This window comes from Humulus lupulus, chromosome 1 (genome assembly GCF_963169125.1).
Source record: "Humulus lupulus chromosome 1, drHumLupu1.1, whole genome shotgun sequence".
NCBI classification, from domain to species: domain Eukaryota; kingdom Viridiplantae; phylum Streptophyta; class Magnoliopsida; order Rosales; family Cannabaceae; genus Humulus; species Humulus lupulus.
Window position 1 is genome coordinate 7,838,084 of NC_084793.1, and position 6,435 is coordinate 7,844,518.

General features: G+C 33.3%; 1 pseudogene; it reads left to right on the top strand.

Moving 5' to 3' along the window:
• Positions 1-726: 726 nt before the first annotated feature.
• Positions 727-2,282, top strand: LOC133830768 (tyrosine/DOPA decarboxylase 2-like; annotated as a pseudogene).
• Positions 2,283-6,435: the final 4,153 nt, after the last annotated feature.

The window sequence follows — 6,435 nt, forward strand, 5'->3', positions numbered from 1 at the left end:
TATATATATATATATATATGCTGTAACTCACATTTACAAGTTTGTCTCACATATTGTAACATATGGATACCAAACCAGTAACTATTGTTTACTGTATTGTGAACATCGTTAACTATATTGTAACAATATAATTACTAAACCAATAACTAAATTTTACTATATTTATAACTCTAAATTATAATGTTTGAACACTACAATAAAAATATAATTTTTTTTATATAGTTTTATCCATTTATTTAATTTTTTGTTTTAGTATATATTTTAAGATGACATCTTATCTTATTTGTCGCTATGCTAATTCATTGATGAAACTGATTTATAATAATTGCAGAAACAAATATCCTATCAAACTAATCCATTCACCTTTGTAGACGGAGGTGGAGACTTTGCTTTGATTGGCATGTTGTGCATGACAGGGATAAGGAACTGAGTTAACCGAAATAATGTAATTATTTCTAATTACCGTAAAAATTGAATTATTTTCTAAATCACCCATTGGCTAAAAAAAAAAGAAAAATAATACAGACTAAAATGAAAGAGATGACCTTGGGGAGTGTGTGATAAGAGTATTGTAGAACTTGACACTCTTTAATTTATATATATATATATATATATACATACAAGTATATGTGTAGAGAGATCAAAGAAAACAACATTAGTGCAAAGAGATTTTGTTCAAATCTCCATGCTCTAATTCCAAAACAATATCACATTCCAAACATAAACATGAATAAGCCTCTATACTCCGAAGAGCTCAGAAGACAAGGCCATATGGTAGTCGACTTCATAGCAGATTACTACAAGCATATCGAAACATACCCTGTTCTAAGCAAAGTCGAACCAGGTTATCTCCGATCACGTTTACCGGAATCCGCTCCAAACAACCCGGAACCCATCGAAACCATCCTCAACGATATCAATCAACACATAATTCCGGGCTTAACCCATTGGCAGAGCCCGAATCACTTTGCACTCTTCCCCAACACTGCCAGCACAGCCGGCTTCCTTGGCGAAACACTAGCTGCCGGATTTAACGTCGTCGGCCTTAACTGGGTCTCTTCTCCCACCGCCACTGAGCTGGAGACCACAGTCATGGACTGGCTCGGACACATGCTCAAACTCCCTAAATCCTTCCTCTTCTCCGGCACCGGTGGTGGCGTTCTGCAGGGCACCACGTGCGAGGCTATTATTTGCACACTCGTAGCGGCGAGGGATCGAAAACTTAGCGCTATCGGACGAGAAAATATTGGAAAGCTTGTTGTTTACGGGTCGGATCAAACCCACAGTGCATTTCAAAAGGCCTCCACGATCGCTGGGATCCATCCGAGTAACTGCCGGATCGTCGAGACGAATAAAAATACATCCTTTTCCATGTCGTCGAAGATTCTACGACGAAAGATTATCACCGACATGGAATCCGGGTTAGTGCCGCTCTTTGTTTGTGCCACGGTGGGAACGACTTCAACCACAGCCGTTGATCCTCTAGGACCGATATCTGACGTGGCGAAGGATTACGACATGTGGGTTCACGTCGACGCTGCTTATGCCGGAGGCGCCTGCATTTGCCCGGAGTTCCGGCACTTCATCGACGGCGTTGAGGGCGTGAACTCGTTCAGCTTCAACGCGCACAAGTGGCTCTTCACCACACTCGACTGCTGCTGCTTGTGGGTCAAAGATCCGGATGCTCTGACCAAATCGCTATCGACCAGCCCGGAGTTTTTGAAGAACAAGGCCACCGAGTCAAAGAAGGTGGTTGACTACAAGGACTGGCAGATTTCCCTGAGCCGGAGGTTCCGATCCCTTAAACTCTGGCTCGTGCTTCGTAGCTACGGCATCGAGGGCCTCCAAGGGTTTATCCGAAGCCACGTGAAGATGGCGAAGCAGTTTGAAGCTCGGACGACAGGTTTGAGGTTGTCGTTCCGAGGAGCTTTTCATTGGTCTGTTTCAGGGTTTCTCCGTTTGCCATTACTAAAGTTAAACTCATTTGTAATAATCATCACCATCATCTAAAGATGGGAAACGGCGTCGTTCGTAAGAACAAAGAATGTTATGTTATTAATGGTAACGCAGATTTAAGGGACTCATGCACAAACGAGGTGAACAAAGAGTTGCTGGAGTCGATAAACGGGTCGGGTCGGGTGTACTTGAGCCATTGCATTGTGGGTGGAGTGTTTGCGCTCCGGTTGGCTGTGGGGTCAACGTTGACCGAGGAGTCTCACATTGTTAGGGCTTGGAGTGTCTTGAAAGAGCATGCAGACGCAATATTAGCTAATTATACATAAGGCTGTGTTTCGTAAAAGTTTGGTAAAAGTTTTTATTTTTTATTTTCTTAAACATAATAATAGAAATATTGTTTTCATTTTTGTTTTTTGATTTTTTAAAAATAAAAATGTGTTTCTTAACTACTTTTGTTTTTTATTTTTAAAATAAAAAAAATAAAAAATGCATTTGGTAACTTACCAAATAAATTTGGTAAATGGTTTTGGAAGTCATTAATGCCGGGGAGGAAAGATGTCCAAAGTTACCTGGGTGAAAAGAAAAAGAAATGAGAAATTGTTTAAAAAATAATTAAAAGTAGTAAGAAAAATGTGTTTTCGAAATTTGATAATATTTAATAAAAATTAAAATAAGTAAAAAATGAAAATAGACTTACCAAACAAATTTTTCAATTTTATTGTCAGATTTTTAATTATAAAAATAAAAAACTGTTTAAATAATGGTTACCGAACAAGCCCAATATTAGTTAGTTTGTTTTTTTTATTGAAAATGGCATAATGATATTAGTCTTAATTAGTACTTGAAATAATGTGAGTTGATGTGGGAGTAGTACTTTCCTCCAAATCTCAACTGATTCTATCAGTGAGCTTTTAGGATCTTAACATTCGCATTGACTTGTGTTAATTTAGTTTTTGTCTATAAAATGATAACTTCATTCCACTCGTTAGAACAACACACTAGATCAAAAGAAAGAGCTCAAGTATGGAGATCAAGTATTGAGAGAAAGTGTGTCAAAGTTGGGTTTGGGGAGATGTATTGAGAATCATAACTGTTGGAAAAGTGTTTGCTCAAGGATTAAGAGGAAAACAACTGTGAGATCGAGTGTTTAGAGTGTTTAATCCAAGATTATTTCAAGAAGTTCTATAGAAGTTTTGTACTCATTTCGTTGATTGAATAAAAAAGAGAAAACAGTTTCTAAAACTAGATTAAATTCAAGATTGCATTAATCTTGTTTTAAACTATTATATATATGTGTATTGATTTATGTAGTTGTTTAACTGTTTGATAATTAGTTTTACTGATTTGTGTTATTAGTTTCGTATCTAATTTACTGAGATTCAACTTAAGTTGTAGAAAATGTTACAATTGATATAATGGCACAATCATATATAAGCCATTTGTTTTCATGAATGATATATATCTTGTCTCTAACTAATAATATTTGAATTAATTTCTCATCAACCCACAAAAATAATGAATATATATTTGCCTTAATTAATCTATAATTTAATATGTCTCTAATGAGATTTAGTCATCCTAAATCATTTTAGAACCAAATAGAGAAGGGCCAAACACATAAATTTTAACAGAAATAAGGATTTTCTTAATATTTTTATTTTCAAAATTTTTGGCTACACAGTGGAATTTTCATATGCTGCTGTTGGAATATGGTTTAACAGGACTAATTAACTGTAGTCCCATTTTTATGGTTCCATATATGTCATCAATTAATAAAAATTAGACAACTCAATTAGAATGTCATCTCAATACACAACAAGTCAATTACAATGTGACATGATATTTTAATTAATAAGTTTGTCTCAATTTTTTTTTGTTAGGAATAAGGGGAAACGTATAAATATACGAGTGTTGTTATTTGACAACTTAACTTATACAACACCGCATGAGATGACATATTTTTTGATTGGTTAGCAATACTCTATAATCACTACAAAAAATATGGATTTTACCGAGAACCCTATACCGAGAACAGGTTCTCGGTAAAATCATTTCAGAACCGCGCCAAGAGTATGCGGTATTTTTTTTATTTTAGTTGCTATACCGAGAACATGTTCTCGGTATAGGTCCTATATATACTGTCTTCTTCTCCGAGCAGAGGTCATTTTCTCTGAAACCCGAAAACCCCCAAACCCTTTTTTTTTTTTCCGTTTTCTCTCTCAAAAACCTCCCACTCTCTCATTATAAAACCAATTTATCCCCAATTTCGGCTCTCCTATGGTTGGATTTTGAGTTTCATTCCAAGATTTGAAGGTAAATTTGTGTTTTTCTTTGAATTTTTTTTGTTATTGTGTTATTTTGAATCCGAGATTTATGTGTATTTTTTTGTTTTTATGAAGTGTTTTTGGTTGATTTGGTGTCTACAAAACCATTCCAATATTGACCCGGCTCCTATTGGTAAGATTTCGATTTTTTTTTTTTTTTTGGTTTTTTTTTCACCATTTTTGTTTTTGTGTATGTGTATATATATATATATAAATATATTTGTTATTTAAATAATTTAATTAAAAAATCAGATTTGAGTTTAATTAATATGTATGAAAATGTGCTGTATAATTATAAATGAAAATATAATATTTGAGAGTTAATTTTTTAGTTTGGGATAATTAATTTGAGTGTTACATTACTATAGAGATTGGGTTAATAAAGTTAGATTAATAGATTGGTTTTTTTTATTTTGATAAAATTGGTATTTGTTGTTGTTGTTAATTTTTTTAATCTTAGTGTTGATAAATATTGATACTTTGTTTTTGTTTTTGGTGTTGTTATTTTTTAGTGAAATTACGATATTTTGCACTGTTCTGTGTACTGTTCTGGGTCTGGATATTTTTTATGTGTTATTTGCAGGGTTTTAAATTTTGGAATAGATGAAAATATAGTCGTTATGCTGCCGAATTTTTTATAGAATTGTAAAATTTAGAGATATTGTGAATATTAGTAGAAGTATTCAATAAAATTTCTAATTTAATAAATAGTGAATTGATAAGTAAAATAATATATTTTTTAAGTAATAATTAAATCCTAAAGTAATTAAATAACTTTTAAACAAATCTTAGAAATTTTGTGTAAATTAATAAAACTATTCAATAAAGCATAAGTAAATATGTAATTTAATAAATACTGAATTAATATGTAAAAAAAAAATATTTGTTAGTTTTGATTAAATAAAATTAACAAATATATTATTAGAAAACCAATTTTAAACATAATCTTAATCATTATTAAAATTAAAATTAATATTTGAAGTTAGAAAAAAATATGTCAAATTTAAATAATTTTAATAATATTTACACTCAAATATATTATAGTTAGATATCATAAAACATCATAATTAACTTCAAAGAGCATAAGACATTATAAAAACAATATTTAATTTTATTTGTTTTTTTCTTTGGTAATAAGAAATTATTACCAAAGATATGATAGTGTGTTATTATCACCTAGTGATAATTTTTTATTTTTTTAGTGTTCATCACAAGAAGCCTTAGACCCGTTCAGAGAGGGTGAGTCATTGAAGACTCTTAAATTTGCCTCTCTCTGAATTAGGACACACACACACAAATTGATTGTAAGTTTGATGATTAGTATTCCATGCAGTGCTACATTCATACAATGTCAATCGACAAGAGCTGGATTAATTTAACAGATCGATTATCCGATGAGTATGAGGCTGGTGTGATGGATTTTCTCCAGAGAGCCCGGCAGTGCGTTGACTCAAGGGGATTGGTGAAATGTCCGTGTAGGAGGTGTGTCAACGTTGAATTTCAAACGATTGATGTATTAGAAAATCATCTCTTTGTAAATGGTTTTCTATGGAAATTGGCATTGGCATGGAGAGGATGAAATAATACCAATGAGGAAAGTGATAGATCAAAATGATGAAGATGAAATGATGGATGTTCTCAATGATGTTATGCAAAATGACAATGACAAATATGAAGAGAATGAACGCGATCAAGAGATACCTACAACAGACTACAGGGGTGGGCAACATTATAACGATTTGTTTGCTGAGATCGAGGCTCCATTATTCCCCGGGTGTCAAAATTACACATCATTGAATTTCCTAGTGAAGTTAATCCATTTCAAAGTGTTGGGAAAAATTCCCAACAAAATATTTGATGGAATGCTGGAGTTGTTACATGATGCATTTCCAACCCCAAATAAGCTTCCAAAATCGCATTATGCAGCGAAAAGGTTGTTGCGGAAACTTGGATTGGGCTACGAGTCAATCCATGTCTGCAAGCATGGTTGCGCACTGTTTTGGAAAGAACATGCTGGAAAAAAAAATGTCATTTTTGTGGGGTGGATCGATGGGTGGACAAGAACACCAAGGGAAAAAAAGTGCCTCATAAAGTGATGCGTTATTTTCCTTTAACCCCTAGGTTAATGCAAAAATATGCATCGAGGCACATTGCT